We start from the raw sequence: 21,223 nt of genomic DNA, 5'->3' as shown, positions 1-21,223 counted from the left end.
CTCATCAAACTGTCTAGCTGGAATATCCAAAATCGCAGACTATGTGAACGTTCCTAACAAGGAAAAGTTGCCTACATCTCTGGTGTCCCTACCTGGTCATATGACTCCATGCTGGCAACTGCTCACTTAGAAAATATCAGTAATGGGTGATCTCATGTATTTTAAAAGACATTAATAATTCCTTATGTGGGGACTTCCCTGGTGGTGCAGTGCAATACAGGGGTGTGGGTTCGATCACTGGTCCGGGAACTAAGACCCCACGTGTCTGGGAACAACTAAGCCCATGTGCCCCAGCTACTGAGCCCAAGGGCTCTCGAGCCTGAAGGACACAATGAGAGAGTCTTTATTCACTGTTCACCACTGCAGTAAGCCCTGTAACACTTTAGTTCATATTCTTATTCTATATACACATATCCAGAAGATAATCTTCAAGGGCTCTCTCCTTCTGCACTGCCTGATGTGAAAGCTACTCTTAGAGAACGGATCCAGGATAGTCTTGTGGGTATGTAGAATTTGGACAGTTAGCTGATATACATGGTTATTGGTTCTTCCTTCGAACCACCAGGCAGAGACAGAAATCTCAATCTTTCCACTATCCAGGAGTTCTGGCCACAGGCCCTCTTCCTCGAGGTCCAATACTTCCTTCTTTAGAAACCGCCTAGGCCACGAGGGCTTCGGAGGAGGTTGCGTCCTATGGGTCTGCTCTCGCAGAAGTGGCCCAGGATTCAGGGCCCGGGGTCGTCAGTGGGGGGGCAGGCAGGTGCGGATGATGGGCCACAGGTCGGGGTGTTTCCAGGGCAGGATGCTCCGCCACAGGTCCCAGCCGTCTACCAGGTCCCACCAGCGCCGGCACACCGGACGGCATTGCCCGAGCAGCATGCTGAGAGGCAGGTAGCTCAGCACCTCCTGGAGCAGCTCGTTAGGTAGTCGGTTCAGGTCCAGCACCTCCTCAGGTTCCGTGTCGGGAGTGGGGACACTGGCGGGCAGGCCCCCAGAAGCCCACAGGTCGTCCTCGCCAGGCCAGGCTGCCGCTGACTGCACCTCGGCATGCTGCTCCTCCCCAGCAGACCATCACCTTGCTCCACCGGGAGAAAGGTTTAAAGCAGGGAGATGACATGCCTGGGTGAGGCAGTTGAGGGGGATTTGTGTAAAGGTTACATCTTAGCTAACCTGGTGGATAGAGCAGAGGGCATGCTCTCTGCACTATCAAAATTGGGGGAATAGCACGAGCAAAGAACAAAAGCTAAGGTAAGAAAGTACCAGACATCTCCACGGAAGGAGAGTGAGCAGTTTGGCTGGAACACAGGGGTCACACAAGCATCCACTGAGATTTCACTGGGAAAATGAAAGAGGAGTGGGGAAGGGCCTTGACCTGTCACAGGAGTTCACCCACAGGGTTTCAGGCCAGAGGCAGAAGGAGTGTCTCAGGATTTCTAGGAGCACCAAGATGAGAGAGGAGCATGCAGGGGTCTGTTAATGCACGTGTGTAGGTAAGAGTGATGGGGAGAGGGTCTTCCCTGCTGGCTCAGTGAAGGAATCCACCTGCAGTGCAGGAGACACGGGTTCAATCCCTGACGCAGGAAGATCCTTCATGCCACTGACCAGCAACGTGTGTGCACCATAACTCTTAAGCCTGTGCTCCAGAGCCCAGGCTGCACAACTACTGAGCCTCCATGCTGCAACTACTAAAACTCATGCTCTGCAGCGAGACGGCCACAGCCATGAGAAGCCCATGCACCACAACTAGAGAGTAGCCTCTGCTCAACCCAACTAGAGAAAAGCCTGCTCAGCAACAGAGACCCAGTGCAGCCAAAAATAAACAGATGAAAAGTATTGTTTTTAAGAAAAGAGTGAGTAAGATGGGTCCACGGGGCATGGTCAGTCCAGCTATGAGTTGTGAGACGACGTGAAGGTTTTTTGAACAGAGTCAACAAAGAGCAGTGTTCTAGGGCAACTAACCTGGGGGAAATATAGAGTAGGCTGGAGAACTAAGAGACTGCAGAAGGGAGGCCAGTTAGGAAACTATTAAAGAATTCGTGCCCTCGGGCCTAACTCTGGGTTCTGGCAGTGAATAGGAAGAAGTAGTTATGGCTACAACAGCTTCTGAGGAATTGCTGATAGAAAATTCCCCTCAGGAAGCTGGTGATGCTGACTGAAGGTGGAGGTAAGAAAGGCTCCAGTGAAGGGCAGACGGTGGAATCATAGAGCCTGGGAGCACAAAGGAGGAGAAACCCTTGCTCCTCTGAGCTGGGGAAGAAGATTTCCAAATGGAGGAGAGAGTTCACACCTCTGTTTTTTTCTTTCTTTTCAGTAAAGTATGGTGCAGTGGGAGGAGGTCTCCTGAGTAGTTTGGGGAGGGAGTTTTGCAGCCAGAGAGACATAGAATGATTTTTAGTTAGTGGCTTCACCACTGACGGGCTTCCCTTGTGGCTCAGCTGGTAAAGAATCCACCTGCTATGCGGGAGACCTGGGTTCTATCCCTGGGTTGGGAAGATCCCCTGGAGAAGGGAAAGGCTACCCATGCCAGTATTCTGGCCTGGAGAATTCCATGGACAGTATATATATAGTCCATGGGGTCAAAAAGAGTCAGACAGGACTGAGCAACTTTCACTTTCACTTTCCACCACTGACAGAAGGGATGATGATCCAGTAAGGTTATTTTAATCTAGTTAAGATTCTGTTTCCTTATCTGTAAATGGAGATGTTAATGATACCTTCTGACTAGGCCCCTTTTGAGGGTATTGACTTGGAACAGAACAAAAATAATAAATAATCGCTATTGGTAAAACTATAATTATTATTTTCAAGTATTTCTTGTTAAATATATGACCACAGGACTAGTCCAAACTAGCCCTATCCTGTTTTTAACAAGGTACTGAGCTGGTCTTTAGAGACAACAGAACAAAACTGTAAGTCAAGCAGCCAAAGCATGCACAGAGGAGAAAATGTTGACCTCAAACAAGACCTGGAACCGAAGTTTCTCCCCTCACTGAACCAAAGTACAGGACATGCCCCCGAACCAGAGCACTGGAACCCTTTCGGAAGCGGAAGGTCCGCTGTCCAGGAAGATCTGGTGCTGAAACCCCATTCCCACACCTGACCGCAAAGGGCCACTTTCAAAAACCTGCCCGCCAGCACATCCTTGTAACAAACTCCTCACCTAACTCAGAAATGGGTGAGAGAATCACTGATGGGGAGAGAGATCTGAGCTTGGCCTCCTGCCTCCTTACTTGGCCACCCTGCAGTAAAGCCCTTCTCTCTGCAAAGGCTGTCCCCTCAGTATTGATATCTGGGCAATAAACCCAACTCGCTCTGAGATGAGAACAGAAGGGGTCTGGCATTGTGACTAGAGGCTAAAAAAATGCTGAAAGTTAAACAACTCGTGAGGGAAAAGGAAAACGGGGATGTTTTGTGATCAAGCATCTGGATTCTCCTTTTTTCTCTCTGTCTCATTCAAATTTTTTATTAGTTTTCAAATACCAATGAATCTGTATACAAAACAGAAACAGATTCACAGACATGGAAAACAAACTTGTGGTTACCAAAGGGGAGAGGGATGAGGAAAGGGCTAAATTAGGAGTATGGGATTAACATAAAACTACTTCACATACAATAGAGAAGCAACAAGGACCTACTCGATAGCACAGGGAACTATACCCAATATCTTGTAATAACCTTTGGAATATAATCTGCAAAAAACAAACCACAAATTACTATGCTCTACACTTGAAATTTAACATAACATTGTAAATCAACAGTACTTCAAAAAACAAAAGGTAAAGAAATTTTCAAACACAAAAGTAGAAAGAATTGTATCATGAACCTCTTTGTACCTAACACCCAAGCTCAACATTTTGCTAACCTGTGTTATTATTTTTTGGATGAAATTATGTTAAAGCAAATCTCACATATCAGTGGGTTCAGTTCAGTCACTCAGTCATGTCCGACTCTTTGCAACCCCATGGACTGCAGCACGCCAGGCTTCCCTGTCCATCACCAACTTCCAGAACTTGCTCAAACTCCTGTCCATCGAGTCGGTGATGCCATCCAACCATCTCATCCTCTGTTATCCCCTTCTCCTCCCACCTCCAATCTTTCCCAGCATCAGGGTCTTTTCCAGTGAGTCAGTTCTTTGCATCAGGTGGCCAAATTATTGGAGTTTCGGCTTCAGTATCAGTCCTTCCAATGAATATTCAGGACTGATTTCCTTTAAGATGGACTGGTTGGATCTCTTTGCAGTCCAAGGGACTCTCAAGAGTCTTCTCCAACACCACAGTTCAAAAGCATCAATTCTTCAGCACTCAGCTTTCTTTATAGTCCAACTTTCACATCCATACATGACTACTGGAAAAATTATAGCGTTGACTAGATGGACCTTTGTTGGCAAAGTAATGTCTCTGCTTTTTAATATGCTGGTCACAGCTTTTTTCCCAAGGAGCAAGTGCCTTTTAATTTCATGGCTGCAGTCACCATCTACAGTGATTCTGGAGCCCAAGAAAATAGTCTCTCACTGTTTCCATTGTTTTCCCTTCTATTTGCCATGAAGAGATGTGACCAGATGTCATGATCTTCACTTTTTGAATGTTGAGTTTTAAGCTAGCTTTTTCAGTCTCCTCTTTCAGTTTCATCAAGAGGCTCTTTAGTTCCTTTTCAATTTCTGCCATAAGGGTGGTATCATCTGAGTATCTGAGGTTATTGATATTTCTCCAGGCAATCTTGATTCCAGCTTGTGCTTCATCCAGTCTGGCATTTACCATGATGTACTCTGCATAGAAGTTAAATAAGCAGGGTGACAATATACAGCCTTGATATACTCCTTTCCCAATTTGGAACCAGCCATTGTTCCATGTCCAGTTCTAACTACTGCTTCTTGACCTGCATACAGGTTTCTTAGGAGGCAGGTAAGTTGGTCTGCTATTCCCATCTTTTGAAGAATTTTCCAGTTTGTTGTGATCTACACAGTCAAAGACTTTGGCATTGTTGTAGCCACACGTTCCGGGAAACAAACTCACTCAGAAGGACAATGCAGATAGTGGAGTGCAGTTTATTATACCAGCGGGCCCAAGGCAGAGTCTCCTCTTAGCCAAGGACCCCAACCAACGTTTGTGAAAATCTTTTATACCCCATGTATACGTGTCTGAACCCACCACTCCAAATTCCTTGAGACTTACATAAACCAAGGAAAATACACCCCCAGTAACCCCATCATTCGCGTGCTATGTGCTCATGTGCTCAAACAGTCAAAGAGTTAGCCAATGATCAATAAGCCCGAGGTTACACTCCGATAGATACAGAAAAATTTACAGCCTGTCTGGAGGAAGGGGTGATTAGTGTATGTGTTCTGTTAGGCGATGAGTAACCTAGATAGGATCTTCAAGGTTCCCCTGTCTGGAGGGGGGGTCTTATCCTTCAGTTGTTGTTTTCATAGGCACTAAACACAGAGTTCAGAGTCCATTGGAAAGGTAGCCGAGCATGATCAGCATGAACAGGCCTAAGACGGAGTCCAGGCCCTATGAATTCCTTCTTCAGCATAATCAATAAAGCAGAAGTAGATGCTTTTCTGGAATTTTCTTGCTTTTTCTATGATCCAACAGATGTTGGCAATTTGATCTCTGGTTCCTCTGCCCTTTCTAAATCCAGCTTGAACATCTGGAAGTTCATGGCTCACATACTGACTCCCGGCTTGGAGAATTTTCAGCATTACTTTGTTTGTGTGTGAGATGAGAGCAATTGTGCAGTAGTTTGAACATTCTTTGGCATTGTCCTGCTTTGGGATTGGAATGAAAACTGATCTTTTCCAGTCCTGTGGCCATTGCTGAGTTTTCCAAATTTGCTGGCATATTGAGTGCAGCACTTTCACAGCATCATCTTTTAGGATTTGAAATAGCTCACCTGGAATTCCATCACCTCCACTTGCTTTGTTCATATTGATGCTTCCTAAGGCCCACCTGACTTCGCATTCCAGGATGTCTGGCTCTAGATGAGTGATCACACCATTGTGGTTATCTGGGTCATGAAGATCTTTTTTTTTGTACAGTTCTTCTGTGTATTCTTGCCACCTCTTCTTAATATCTTCTGCTTCTGTTAGGTCCATACCATTTCTGTCCTTTATTGTGACCATCTTTGTAAGAAATGTTCCCTTGGTATCTCTAATTTTCTTGATATGACTTCTTGTAATCTTTTTAAAAGAACATAAAAATCAATTCCCAGTAGTATCATGGATGAGCTTTTAATAATCATGATCTTTAAGAAACACTCCACTGATATTTTTTCCCCAGTGCTGAATTAAATATGGGCAAAGAAACTAAAATGCACTGAAGAGTTAGCATGAAAGAAAAGAATTCTCAGAGTCAAAAAAACTAAAACTAAAAATCAGAAAAGTATGCAAAGAACTAAAACTAGTTTTCACTTTGAGGATTAACTTCACCCAGCTGAGCATGAGTTTCCATTCTTACAGGTTTCTAAAAGTGCCCCAAGCCCAGTGTCCACACAGGTGTGCTCAGTCACTTGGTCATGTCTGACTCTTTGAAACCCCACGGACTGTAGCTGGCCAGGCTCCTCTGTCCACGGGATTTCCTGGGCAAGAATACTGGAGTGGGTTGCCATATCCTCCTTCAGGGAATCGTCCAACCCAGGGAGTGAACCCACATCTCCTGCACCTCCTGCGTTGGCAGGCAGATTCTTCCACCACTCAGCCACCACTGATGCTGGGGTGCCATGGGGCTCCCTCCTCACTGTAAACATAAAGGAGAAATAATCAGTTTCTTCACAGAGCAGCAAGAAGATGGATTATCTCAGACCTTGACAGTGGGGGATGGGGGGGGTGGCGGAGGTGGGGGGAAGAATTTATAACCACAGAATGACCTCACAGTAGGTGTTCAGTCCCTAAAAAGCACTCTCAGTGTACCATGGAAAAAGAAAACCCCTCAGGGCAAGAATGTAAAGTGGTTTTGGCTTGGCAGTGCCTTCAGGCTCTGAGAAAAACACTTAGTTCCGGCCTCCAAGAAGTCCCACTGAAAAGGCTCCAAGAAATCTGAACTCACGGTCAATAACCACAACACTCATAAGGAAAGAAATAACCATGGATGAGAGCTCACAGGAAAAGACAGACTCCAGAATGAGAACCACAAAGGTGATACAGGATGATCAGACAAGTACCAGAACAAAGTATGTAAAGCAGCGAAGTAATTCCCCTGAGGAGAGAACGGGGCAGTAACAGAGCTGAAGTCTCTAGCCACAGTCTGAAATCAGATTTGCCAGATAATAAGGCATTTTCTTTTTCCTTTTAAAGGTAATACTTAACATGCTCTATATTTACCATCCTCAGTTTTGCCAACACTCAGTCAAGTTTGCTGCATAATTTTTGTAAGAAATTAAAGTATATTTAATAGATAAGTTTGAATCCCCACTTATACCTCTGAGCCATTTCATTTCTGTCCTTCCCTCCCCAGGAGTTTGTCATACTCCCCAGGCTTTTCAAACTCTTCTTCAATTTGTTCTTCCTTTGACATTGTTTTGAACAATGTACCTATCATACGTGGGTGATTTTTTGTATAACTGAGGGTAGGAAACAAGGAGTCTCTTTTATCTTGTTAAATTTAGCCAATGGCTTTCCAGAAAGATTTATGCTCCCAGCAACCTTGCATCAGAGTTAGTTTAGCTCCACATTCTAACAAGGATCAGTTTTATCAGCTGTTTTAATTTTTGCCAATACTGTTGAAGAAGGAATTCATAGGGCCTGGACTCCATCTTAGGCCTGTTCATGCTGATCATGCTCGGCCACCTTTCCAATGGACTCTGAACTCTGTGTTTAGTGCCTATGAAAAAGACAACAGAAGGATAAGACCTCCTCCAGACAGGGGAACCTTGAAGATCGTATCTAGGTTACTCATCGCCTAAGAGAAAACATACACTAATCACCCCTTCCTCCAGACAGGCCATACATTTTTCTGTATCTATCGGAGTGTAACCTCGGGCTTATTGATTATTGGCTAACTCTTTGACTGTTTGAGCACATGAGCACATAGTACATGAATAGATGGGGTTACCGGGGTTGTATTTTCCTTGGTTTATGTAAATCTCAAGGAATTTGGAGTGGTGGGTTCAGACACGTACACATGGGGTATAAAAGATTTTCACAAACGTTGGTCGGGGTCCTTGGCTAAGAGGAGACTCTGCCTTGGGCCCGCCGGTGCACTCCACTATCTGCATTGTCCTTCTGAGTGAGTTTGTTTCCCAGAATGCATGGCTACAACACTGTGTGTGAGAAGTCACTTCACTCATGTCATGTCCGACTCTTTGTGACTCTATGGACCACAGCTCACCAGTCTCCTCTGTCTATGGGATTCTCCAGGCAAGATTACTGGAGTGGATTGCCATTTCCTTCTCCAGGGGATCTTCCCGACCCAAGGATCGAACCCGAGTCTTTAAAGTCTCCTTTGTTGACAGGTAGGTTCTTTATCATTAGCGCCATCTGGGATATTATAGGTCTGATATTGTGTCTCATTGTCTTAATTTGCATCCTTCTGAATATTAGTCAGGCTGAGCCTCATTTAAAATGGGTTTTCTCTTTACTAACTTGCCTGTTCAAATCCTCTGCTTATTTTGTGACAGGTTTCATAGCCCCTTTCTGGTTGATTTGTAGGAGTTCTCTGACAAATGCTGTTTACCAATTCTCTGTAAATATGGGTGCTGTGAATATCCTCTCTCAATCCGTGGTTTGTCTTTTCACATTTTTAAAGGTTTTCTCTGATGCCCAGAAGTTTTAATTTTGTCATAATCCATGTGTTAATATTTTTAATTTTTTCTTTATGTCTTGTTTATAAAAGCATTTTTCTATCCAAAGTCATAAAGATACTTTCCTGTATTTCATTCTACATGTCCTAAAGTTTTGCTTTTCACTTTTGAATCTTTAATCTATATGTGCTTCCCAGATAGCTCAGTGGTAAAGAATCCTCCTGACAAGCTGCAGACCTGGGTTCCATCCTTGGGTTGGGAAGATCCCCTGGAAAAGCCAATGGCAACCTACTCCAGTATGATTTCCTGGAGAATTCCATGGACAGAGGTGCCTGGTGGGCTACAGTCCATGGGGTCACAAAAGAGTTGGACACAACTGAGTAACTCAGTTTAAACTGTAAGGGGAACATTAAGAATATTTCAGTTCACTTCAGTCGCTCAGTCGTGTCTGATTCTTTGCGACCCCATGGACTGCAGCACGCCAGGCCTCCCTGTCCATCACCAACTCTCAGAGTTCAATCAAACTCATGTCCATTGAGTCAGTGATGCCATTCAACCATCTCATCCTCTGTCGTCCCCTTTTCCTCCTGCTCTCAACCTTTCCCACCATCAGGGTCTTTTCAAATGAGTCAGTTCCTCGCATCAGGTGGCCAAATTATTGTAGCTTCAGCTTCAACATTAGTCCTTCCAATGAATAGTCAGGACTGATTTCCTTTAGGATGGATTGGTTGGATCTCTTTGCAGTCCAAGGGACTCTCAAGAGTCTCCTCCAAACATCAGAGTTCAAAAGCATCAATTCTTTGGCAATCAGCTTTCTTTTTAGTCCAACTCTCACATCCATACATGATTACTGGAAAAACCATCACCTTGACTAGATGGACCTTTGTTGGAAAAGTAATGTCTCTGCTTTTTAATATGCTGTGCAGGTTGGTTATAGCTTTTCTTCCAAGGAGTAAGCATCTTTTAATTTCATGGCTGCAGTCACCATCTGCAGTGATTTTGGAGCCCCCAAAAATTAAGTCTCTCACTGTTTCCCCATCTACTTGCCATGAATTGATGGGACCAAATGCCATGATCTTAGCTTTCTGAATGTTAAGCTTTAAGCCAACCTTTTCACTCTCCTCTTTCACTTTCATAAAGAGGCTCTTTAGTTCTTCCTCACTTTCTGCCATAAGGGTGGTGTCATCTGCATATCTGAGGTTATTGATATTTCTCCCAACAATCTTGATTCCAGCTTGTGCTTCATCCAGCTCAGCATTCCTCATGATGTACTCTGCATATAAGTTAAATAAGCAGGGTGACAATATACAGCCTTGATGTACTCCTTTCCCTATTTGGAATCAGTCTGTTGTTCCATGTCCAGTTCTAACTGTTGCTTCTTGACCTGCATACCAATTTCTCAAGAGGCAGGTAAGGTGGTCTGGTATTCCCATCTCTATAAAAAATTTCCACAGTTTGTGGTGATTCACAGTCAAAGGATTTGGCATAGTCAGTGAAGCAGAAATAGATGTTTTTTTGGAACTCTCTTGCTTTTTCGATAATCCAACAGATGTTGGCAATTTGATCTCTGGTTCCTCTGCCTTTTCTAAATCTACCTTGAACGTATGGAAGTTCTCTGTTCACATACTGTTGAAGGCTAACTTGGAGACTTTTGAGCATGACTTCACTAGCGTGTGAGATGAGTGCAACTGTGCGGTAGTTTGAGCATTCTTTGACATTGCCTTTCTTTGGGATTGGAATGAAAACTGACCTTTTCCAGTCCTGTGGCCACTGCTGAGTTTTCCAAATTTGCTGGCATATTGAGTGCAGCACAGCATCATCTTTTAGGATTTGAAACAGCTCAACTGGAACTTCATCACTTCCACTAGCTTTGTTTATAGTGATGCTCCCTAAGGCCCACTTGCCCTCCAGGAAGTCTGGCTCTAGGTGAGTGATCACACCATCGTGGTTATCTGGGTCGTGAAGATATGCACAGTTCTGTGTATTCTTGCCACCTCTTCTTAATATCTTCTGCTTCTGTTAGATCCAGTGTTTCTGTCCTTTATTGTGCCCATCTTTGCATGAAATGTCCCCTTGTGCACACCAGGAGCCAGGAGAAAGGAGCAATGTTTCAACCTCCTCAAAGCGCGCGGGTTGTGGGGGGGTGGCGGGGTGGGGCAACTGGCATGCAGTACTCACATGTTCCAGTAGGTGCCGCTCCACCACAGCCGGCCCCTGCAGGAGAATCAGAACCACTCCTCACCGAATTTCTTTAAATCTACAACTTAGTACCCAGGTTGTTCTCAGGTGTATATTTTTCCATGTCATTACCAGGAGGAGATGTGTCAGGTTTTTAGATTACTTCTTGAAGTCCCTTTAAAATTACTTTCTTTTATAGTCAGGTCTTTGTGAAGAGGAACTCAAAAGCCTCTTGATGAAAGTGAAAGAGGAGAGTGAAAAGGTTGGCTTGAAGCTCAACATTCAGAAAACAAAGATCATGGCATCTGGTCCCATCACTTCATGGGAAATAGATGGAAAAACAGTGGAAACAGTGTCAGACTTTGTTTTTTTGGGCTCCAAAATCACTGCAGATGCTGATTGCAGCCAGGAAATTAAAAGACGCTTGCTCCTTGGAAGGAAAGTTATGACCAACCTTGATAGTATATTAAAAAGCAGAGACATTACTTTGCCAACCAAGGTCCGTCTAGTCAAGGCAATGGTTTTTCCCGTGGTCATGTATGGATGTGAGAGTTGGACTGTGAAGAAGGCTGACCGCCGAAGAATCGATGCTTTTGAACTGTGGTGTTGGAGAAGACTCTTGAGAGTCCCTTATACTGCAAGGAGATCCAACCAGTCCATTCTAGAGGAGATCAATCCTGGTTGTTCATTGGAGGGACTGATGCTAAAGCTGAAACTGCAATACTTTGGCCACCTCATGCGACGAGTTGACTCACTGGAAAAGACTCTGATGCTGGGAAAGGTTGGGGGCGGGAGGAGAAGGGGACGACGGAGAATGAGATGGCTGGATGGCATCACCGACTCGATGGACATGAGTTTGAGTGAACTCCGGGAGTTGGTGATGGACAGGGAGGCCTGGCGTGCTGTGATTCATGGGGTCGCGGAGAGTCAGACACGACTGAGCGACTGAACTGAACTGAACTGAACTGATTTGACGATTCTCAGTAAGTGATATGTTACATGCTGGAAACTTTCCGAAAAGTGGACAGCAATGTATGTTTTGCTTTCAGTCAAGATTGAGTCATTGTAGGAAATATGGTCTCAGTAAGTAATTCTGTCAAAATGCTAAGAAAGTTAAGCCTACGTCTGGCATTAGGTGGACTGTTTCAGAGGCTGAAGCTGCTTGGTCTCACCACCTATGCCAGAGGGTCTGATGTGGTGAAAGCAATAGTTCTCAGCAATGGGCAGGAAACAGGTTTGAAGGCTCAACTGACAGCTGTCCATGTATGTGGCAGTTTTGCTTTGGATTATTTTCTTCCCTGGTGGAAAAATTGGTCACAGTAAATGGCCTTCGTAAACTCCACAGAGGTTCCGTTATGGAGGGAAAAGAACCCTGGGTCTCTCAACCCAGCCCCTCTGGGAGCACTCCGAACTGAGGGGAAAGCATTCTTTAAACTGTTCATCCTCTGCTTGTAGAGACTTGTGTCCCAGAACTAGATCTGGTCCAAAGTGAAGACAAACTGACGATCAGTGCTTCTGTTTGGACTTTGTATGGCTAAAGGGGATGAACCAGGATTATACTCTCTATTGTTTGAAAGAGACTAAAATGGGCCTGATTTTTTAATATGAGAATATTAATAGATTTCTGGGCAAATTCTGGAAGCAGAGAAATGAACAAAGAGGAACTGACACGGTGGAGAGCTCTCTCCCTTGAGCAAAGGGGCGTCTTCTAGTGAGGCTGCATTCAGAGCAATGGCTCTCATCCTTCATATGGGTTTAGACTGTGCTCTTTCTCACAGCTTTCCCTGAAGGGTGCATATATGGGGTGGGGAAGAGGTCCATTAGGAACCTGCCAGAAGATGGAAGAGGTGCCCCCCCATTTCACGCTTGCAGAGAATCTTCCAAGGAGACCAGAAGACTTGGAGGGTCAAGTCCACATGGGACCAATCTGCTGGAGTACCTCCCATCATTCTATATTAAGATTTGAAGACTCATCCTATGGTCAATCGTGTCTCCAAGATGCCACTGGGATTTATTAGAGTTTTGTTCTTGGGAAATACCTAGTTTAACCACTGCATTTAGCAAATAAGGCAAGTAAAGTCTGAAGAGAAATTCACTGCCCAACGTCATTCCAATTAGGAGTCAGACTGGATTTTCTTATTCTTGCTTATATTAATATATTCCATCCCTTCCTTAAGTTATTGAAATGATATTTTCTAGGGAAAGTATATAGTGTTTCCAAAGCTTTCTTATCATCATCACATGAGAAAAAAATCATCACATCCAGCAAACTAGAGCTTACTGTTTTTTCTTTCTTTCACCACTGTTTTCTCCGAGTAAACACTCAACTGATCTGTACTGAATAAATAATATTGTAATGTTAAAAAAAATATGCTGTTGGGGATGAGATGGAGACTCAAACTTTAGCTGTGTTAGGGGTTTTCCTGATGAAGGATGGGGTGCAATTTGTACTGTGAGATACTGAAGTATCTTCTCTCTTTCTGAAAAGGTAAGTGAACACCAGGACAGGAAAAGAGGCTGTGTCCATGGATGGGCTTAACTATTTTTTTTTAAAGACCTGTGATGTGGGCACAGTTATAATTTGCATATAATTTAAAGTTTTTCCCTTACATTAAATTTCTCTAGTCATGGCTCTTCAGCAAAGCCAGTTACAGGAGCAACAGTTTTATGATGGTGATGTTATCCTTTCCTCTAAAGTTCAGGACAGTTGAGGAATAAGCTAGAAAGAGATGAACTCTCAGCTCCATTACCAAAATGGTGACCTGGAGAATGGGGCTGACCTGAAAAGCCCAGCCAAATCACCAAATCAGGAGTAGGGAAATGACGAGCCAGCTCTTGAGCTACAGAAGCTTGGTTTTGGGGGGTGTTTGTAATAATTTTATTGATTTTGGCTGTGCTGGGTCTTTGTTGCTGCACGGGCTTTTCTCTAGTTGCCGGGAGTGGGAGCTACTCTCTAGTTGCAGTGTGCGGGCTTCTCACTGAAGTGGCTTCTCTTGTTGCAGAGCACGGGCTCTAGGACACGCAGTCTTCAGGAGTTGCGGTTCCTGGCCTCTAGATCACAGGCTCAGTAGTTGTAAGCCCAGCTAAGCCCAGCTAAGTGCCTGTGCTTAGCAACTCTGTGGCACATGGGATCTTCTAGAACTAGGGATCAAACCCACGTCTCCTGCATTGGCAGGTAGATTCTTTATCACTAAGCCACCAGGGAAGCCCCTGTAAGAGCTTGTTTTGAAGAGAAGTGGGCCTGGGTTGGATTCTGTAACAGGCAGGACAATGTGAAGACACTCTGGTGTCATTGTTGGCCTGGGTTGGTCTTGGGTCCCATGAGTGGTGAGGATCATGGGAATTTCCAACCTGCCTTTTATAATTGGGTCTCCTTGTTTTTCTAAGGTCGTTTCCTTTTAACACTCCTCATTCTGTAATGAGGAGGCAACAAGTAAATACAACCCAAAACTTCAGTTTTGGAGTCAAGCTCTGCTGTTTTCAATAGCCAGATGTAGATGGCCAGGAGTCAGGATTCTCACTGCTTGAGTAAGGAGACAGTCAGTGAGGCTGCTGCTGTGTTTATGTTGGTGTGAAAATGAATGCTGATTCTAATACTAATTCTAACGTTTTAGAAAACATACCATGAGCCTCACTACAATCCACCAGGAGATATCATCCCTCATTCACAGGAGAGGCCAGTGATTTTCAACCAAAGGGCCCCTGTCTCCACCATTCTACACTCTTTTTCATTCACAAACTCATTCAGATGTTCTTTTAAATATCAGTTCTATAACTTGGACAGAGATCTAGTTTCTGAAAGTGTATCAACTTTGGGGTTGATACAGTTCAGAAAGAGTCTTGTTGTTTTACTGGACAACAGTTTGGTTTTAAGAAGTCAGATTGACAGTGTTCTCCTAACTATAATGTCACTGAAATGACAAATATAAATGACATATATATGAAATATATTTCTATATTATAAAATTATATAACTCTCTGCTCAAGGGGAAGATCACGGTGAGCCTCGCCTGCCCAGCAACTTCTCCCAGGGTAGACTCTCCCACCTGAGGATCGCTTAGGCTCCTCCCACCACTGCAACTCCCCCACCCTCCCTCAGGAAACAAACCCCACGCCCTTACGATGGGGTGCACTTATGATCTATCAGTCTAGACTATTGCCCGGAAACCACCTGGGGATCTTGTGAAAATGTACATTCTGACTCAGAGTCTGACAGCTCCCAGTTAATAGCTCCCAGGGGGGTACTAGTACTACTGTTTTTTCGACCACACTTTGAGTGTCCAGAAAAGGTCTAGACCAGCATTCTCTAACATGGGTTCCCTGAAACTGTTTAAATGAAAAACAACAACAAATGTCCACAAACTGGAAAAGTTATCCATGGGGTCGCAAAGAGTCGGACACGAATGAGCGACTGAACTGAACTGAAACCCTTCCTCAAAATACACTGTTACAAATCTGAGGAAGTTTTATGCTCATATCAGTAATTATCTTAAATGGGACTCTCTCCATGGCTCTCTGATGATTTAAAGTTTCAAACTTCTCAGATAAGAGGGTGACTCTCATGACACTGTTTCAACACTCTTAATACAATGCTTGCAATTTATTTCCTGACTGGGCATGGAATTAGGTGGGTATTCATGGACCTTGGGATGATAGAAGAAACCAAGTTTAAACTTGTGTTTTAATTGCCAGAGTGTTACAATAGGTGCAGAACTTGCTCAAAAATACATGGTAATTGCTCTGATCATGGAGTAAAAATCCAAATAATAAGATCCCACCAGAGACACAGAGCCCAGCCCAGGGACTGGGGCACTTGGGAATCTGGGGGGGCAGATGTACCTTTCAGGATAGGGCACATCTGATCAACTAGGAAAGAAAGAAAGGAAAAGAGGTAATGAGGAAGGTAGGGACTGTCTCTCTTCAGGTAACCTCTTTTGAAGCAAGGGCAGAAGCTTAGGCAGCAAGCTACTCATTTAAATCCTAACCTTCAGTGTTCTCTGTTAAAGCTTTCTGTTCTGCTTAGCTTCAAGCAGAGCTGCCTACCCCACTGCCTGACTCTGGATTTAGTTTCCTGACTGTCAGGGACAGTGGACAGAGCTTTGTGCCATGGTATTTGAGGGGCAAATCAAGCTAGACAGAAATTTTGGCTCTGATGAATGACTTTTGGCAAGTTACTCACTTCCCTGAGCCTATGCAATGAGGATAATATATAGTATCTTTTGCCTGGAAGAGTTGAGCATTAAGAGGTTATAAACATGATGTATGTAAAAGACCCAGCCCGGCACAAGGCATTTGCTGTTTGTTTTAGTATTAATACTACAGAGTATTAAAGAATGGAGCTACTCTTTATGTTAGTATTCATACTAGCAAGCCCTGATGGGTATGGCTTAGCAGCCAGCAGCCACCTAGAGCCCAGACTTGGAGTCATAACTTTCCTTCCTTTTCCCACCTTTGTCAGGTAACTTGCATGGAAGTGGTGTGCTAGGGATTGAGACTCAGTAGAGGAGGGGCTATATGTAAGACCTTGGCAAGGACACAGTCACAGTGACATGTCTGGAAGACAAATGCCATATCATGCAAGTCTCAGCAAGTTCAAAGACACAAACAAAGAGTGGAGCCTGGAACAGGACGTTCCATGAGGAGGAGACATGTGCATGTGCCTATTCTGGAGGCAGTGGGGCAGGAGCAGGAGGGTGCCTCCACGGTGTGGGCCTTGCCCTTACAGGGAGCGGCAGCTGGTCCCAGCCCCAGGTCTGCAGCTTTTATGCTGTCACTTCCCTCTCACTTTCAAGTCATTGCCCAGGGTTACCAAGACAGAGTGGGTAGTTATGAATCTAATCTGGGCTCAGGTCACATCTCTTGCTACTATTTTTTTCAATGAGCTTTCAACTTCGGGGAAGTTGTCTCTCTGAGCTTCACTGTGTTTTGTCAACCATGAAATTGGCATTCTTTATCTAACCTCCATCATGGTTCATGACTAGGATTGCCAGATAAGCAAATAATGCAGAACACAGTTCAATCTGAATGTTAAATAAGCAATAAGTTATTTTAGTCTCTAGGACACAGTTGAATTTGGTCATTGTATAGTATGTGCTGTGTGCTGTGTTCAGTCACTCAGTCGTGACCAACTCTTTGCGACCCCATGGACTGTTGCCAGCCAGGCTCCTCTGTCCGTGGAGCTTCCCCAAGCAAGAATACTGGAATGGGTTGACATGCCCTCCTCCAGGGATTGTGTAGTATAATTGGTCCCATATATGAGACATACACTAAAAAAAAAAAAAATTGTTAGTTACCTGAAACTCAAATTTAACTGGGTGCCCAATATTTCACTGGAAAACCCCATTCACAGCAACTAAATGTTTAAGAACATTTAGCACAAAGACGTGACTGCGAGCAGGGGCTACTCTTCCCTGTGGTTTTTATTTATTAATTTTGTCTACGCCGGGTCTTCGTTGCTTTTGCACGGGCTTTCTCTAGTTGTGGTAAGTGAAGGCTACTCCCTAATTGCAGTGTGCAGGCTTCTCATTGCCATGGCTTCTCTTGTTGTTGAGCACAGGCTCTAGAGCAAGTGGGCTTCAGTAGTTGTTGCAAGCAGGCTTAGGTGTTCCTCAGCCTGTGGAATCTTCCTGGACCAGGGTTCAAACCTGTGTCCCCTGCACTGGCAGCTAGATTCTTAACACCTGGACCACCAGGGAAGACAAGAGATCATTGAATTTCACTAATCTCGGCACTAATGATGGAGGTCACTAGTGGCATGTGCATGGTTATTTTTATTCTTTATGTTTTAATGGAGGCAACATTGGTTTAAAATATTCCGTGTGTGCCACACAATTCAATTTATGTATATAGTAACGGGTGTACACTTCCAGAAGTTTAGTTTCTGTCCCACATACACTGACCGTTTTCACCCTTTTCACCTCTTCCCACCCCTTTTCCTCTCTGGCAGGCACCAAGCAGTTCTCTGTATCTGTTCATTTTTGTTTTGTTTTTAGATTCCAAATATCAGTGAAATTAAATGGTATTTGTCTTCTCCTTCTGACTTACTTCACTTACAATAATACCTTCCAAGTCTAGTCATGTCACAAATAGCAGGATTTCATCTTTTTTCAATTCGTGTGTCTGTGAGCGGGTATCACATCTTCTTTATCCATTTCCTCCACTGAAGGATACTTAGGTTGTGTCCATATCTCGGCTACTGTAAATCTACAATGAGCACAGGGGAACATACAGAGACAGAGAAGAGACTGACGGTTGCCAAGGGGGAGGAGATTGGGGGAGGGGTAGAGTGGGAGGCTGGGGTTGGCAACCTGCTCTTGAGTCTTCCAACAAATGCCTTATACACTCCCTCTAAATGCCTTATTTTCCACACCAGAAAATACAGAAGAACTGTATCATAATGAGACATTTCATTCATGTGCTTCTCATTCTGGAGCCTACAAACACTGATTCCAGTGGATGACTGTGGTATTTGTACAGTACTGACACATTTCTTAATTCTGCAAACTTCTAAGATTTTTGAACGAAATTTTATAGAATTATATGATAAAAATGTGTTCGCAGAAAGCCACCCTTAGTGGAGTGGCAGAAAGGTTAAATTTTAAACAGTACACAATAGGACTGTAAAACCACCAGGTTCATTTTGGCAAGTTAAATTATACTTATGATATGGAGTAACTGTAATAGGTGGAGTTCTAAATACTAACTAATAGGTGGAGTTAGTATTTAGAATTCTAGAAAAAGAAGAAGTTTATAACTTCTCCGGGTATGTCAAAGTAAGTATTGACAAGTTTCCATATTTCTGCAAGGAAAAAAGAACTGACTTTAAAAAATATAGAATCTTGTATACTTTTTAATGAGAAATTTTTCATGATGAAACTTTATAATGATATGATGACAGAAAATTAAGGAATTTCTCAGGCTAATCAAGGTTCAGCATTGTTGGAAGGCCTCAGGGCTTTCCTAAGAATCCTTGCCCAGCTCTCATGCAAGTGGTTACTGGCAAGGGCAGAACCTTCTGAATCCTTCCAGACCTGGGCACAGTTGCACAGCCCATCTCCAGCTGAACTTTCTGGACTGAAAAGGGACCGTGTAGTTTTGGAAGATGACAGGCCTGTTGCATCAAAGAACTTTGGTATTTGCTGCAACTGGTCTTCCCTGTAGCTCAAACAGTAAAGAATTTGTCTGCAATGCTGGAGACCCGGGTTCAATCCCTGGGTTGGGGATATCCTCTGGAGAAGGGAATGGCAATCCACTCCAGTATTCGGGTCTGGAGAACCCCATGGACAGAGGAGCCTGGCGATCCTACAATCCGTTGGAATGCAAAGAGTCAGATACCACTGCGTGACTAACACTACTTGTTGTATGGGATATACTGAACACAAGATATTAGGCAAGAAAAATCACAGAATGACTCACTAACTGAAAAAGACTTTGAATCAACCCTGCTTACTGGTAGAGTGAATCCACATAATAATTCAGTTTAAGGAATAAAGAATGATACACTTAACAGACTACAGAATTTTCCTAGGGTTACTTTAATCCATTGGACTGATATCATGAATTCTGACTCAGAGACTTTCTCTCCAATTAAAATGAGATTTAGAAAATTAAACTTTAATTTTGAGATACTGTAATTAACACCCAGTTGTAAGAAACAAAACAGAGAGATCCTGTGTGTAATTACCTCCATTTTTCCTGATAGTAACATCTTATGAAAAAACTATCATACAATGTAACATCCAGGGTATTAACAGTGACACAGTCAAGGTACAGAACAATTTTATCACAACAAGGACACTTCCTCTTACCCTTTTATACAGCCACATCCAGGTCCCCTCTCACTCCTACCCACTCCTTGACTTGTGACAGTCATTACTCTCCCTTGATTTCATTATTTTGTCATTTCTGGAATGTTATGAAGATGGAAATAGAGAGTCTGTAACTGTGGGGGACTGGCTTCTTCACAATCAGCACCCCAAGATTGTTGAATATATTTACAGTTCATTCCTTTTTATTGCTGAGAGGTAGATCATGAGGTAGATCATGGTAAGAGTCTACTGTTGTCCCTCAGTATCTCCAGGGGATTGGTTCTAGGTCTCCCATAGACACCAAATTTGAGCATGCTCAAGTACCTTATGTAAAATGGTGGAGTGTCTGCATATAACCTACACACATCCTCTGTACACTTTAAATAATCTCTAATGACTTATGATGCTTCAGTTCAGTTCAGTTCAGTTGCTCAGTCATGTCCAACTCTTTGCGACCCCATGAATCACAGCACGCCAGGCCTCCCTGTCCATCACCAACTCCCGGAGTTCACTCAAACTCATGTCCATCAAGTCGGTGATGCCATCCAGCCATCTCATTCTCTGTTGTCCCCTTCTCCTCCTGCCCGAAATCCCTCCCCAGCATCAGAGTCTTTTCCAGTGAGTCAACTCTTCGCATGAGGTGGCCAAAGTATTGGAGTTTCAGCTTCAGTATCAGTCCTTCCAATGAACACTCAGGACTGATCTCCTTTAGAATGGACTGCTTGGATCTCCTTACAGTCCAAGGAGCTCTCAAGAGTCTTCTCCAACACCACAGTTCAAAAGCATCAATTCTTCAGCACTCAGCTTTTTTCACAGTCCAACTCTCACATCCATACATGACCACGGGAAAAACCATAGCCTTGACTAGACGGACCTTTGTTGGCAAAGTAATGTCTCTGCTTTTTAATATGCTATCTAGGTTGGTCATAACTTTCCTTCCAAGGAGTAAGCGTCTTTTTATTTCATGGCTGCAATCAGCATCTGCAGTGATTTTGGAGCCCCCAAAAATAAAGTCTGACACTGTTTCCACTGTTTCCCCATCCATTTCCCACGAAGTGATGGGACCAGATGCCATGATCTTAGTTTTCTGAATGTTGAGCTGTAAGCCAACTTTTTCACTCTCCTCTTTCACTTTCATCAAGAGGCTTTTTAGTTCCTCTTCACTTTCTGCCATAAGGGTGGTGTCATCTGAATATCTGAGGTTATTGATATTTCTCCTGGAAATCTTGATTCCAGCTTGTGCTTCTTCCAGCCCAGCGTTCCTCATGATGTACTCTGCTACAGTGTAAATGTTATGCAAATAGTCATAAATACAATGTAAGTGTTCTGTAAATAGTTGCAGGTGTGTGGTAAACTTGCTTTTGGAACTTTCTGGAATTTTTTCCCCAAATATTTTTGATCTACTGTTGTTTGAATTTGTAGATGTAGAACCCACAGATACGGAGGGCTGACTGTGACTGTACCGGAGTTTAACTCATACACATATGGCTATGCTGTGGCTG

General features: G+C 43.7%; 1 long non-coding RNA gene and 1 pseudogene across 1 annotated transcript in view; both read right to left on the bottom strand.

Annotated features, from left to right (window-relative positions):
- Nucleotides 1-202: 202 nt before the first annotated feature.
- LOC148778315 (F-box only protein 27-like) lies at nt 203-3,088 on the bottom strand (annotated as a pseudogene).
- Nucleotides 3,089-3,454: 366 nt separating this feature from the next.
- Nucleotides 3,455-21,223, bottom strand: part of LOC148778314 (uncharacterized) — a 74,538-nt gene continuing 56,769 nt past the window's right edge. Inside the window, exon 3 of the long non-coding RNA XR_016036915.1 lies at nt 3,455-6,734. This is a non-coding gene — a long non-coding RNA (uncharacterized LOC148778314). The remainder of the gene's footprint in view (nt 6,735-21,223) is intronic.

This window comes from Moschus berezovskii, chromosome 3, assembly GCF_049115385.1.
Source record: "Moschus berezovskii isolate FMDL1 chromosome 3, NW_MosBer_1.0, whole genome shotgun sequence".
NCBI lineage: Eukaryota > Metazoa > Chordata > Mammalia > Artiodactyla > Moschidae > Moschus > Moschus berezovskii.
The sequence above is the reverse complement of the archived record's forward strand: the minus strand, read 5'-3'. Positions and strand labels throughout refer to the sequence as shown.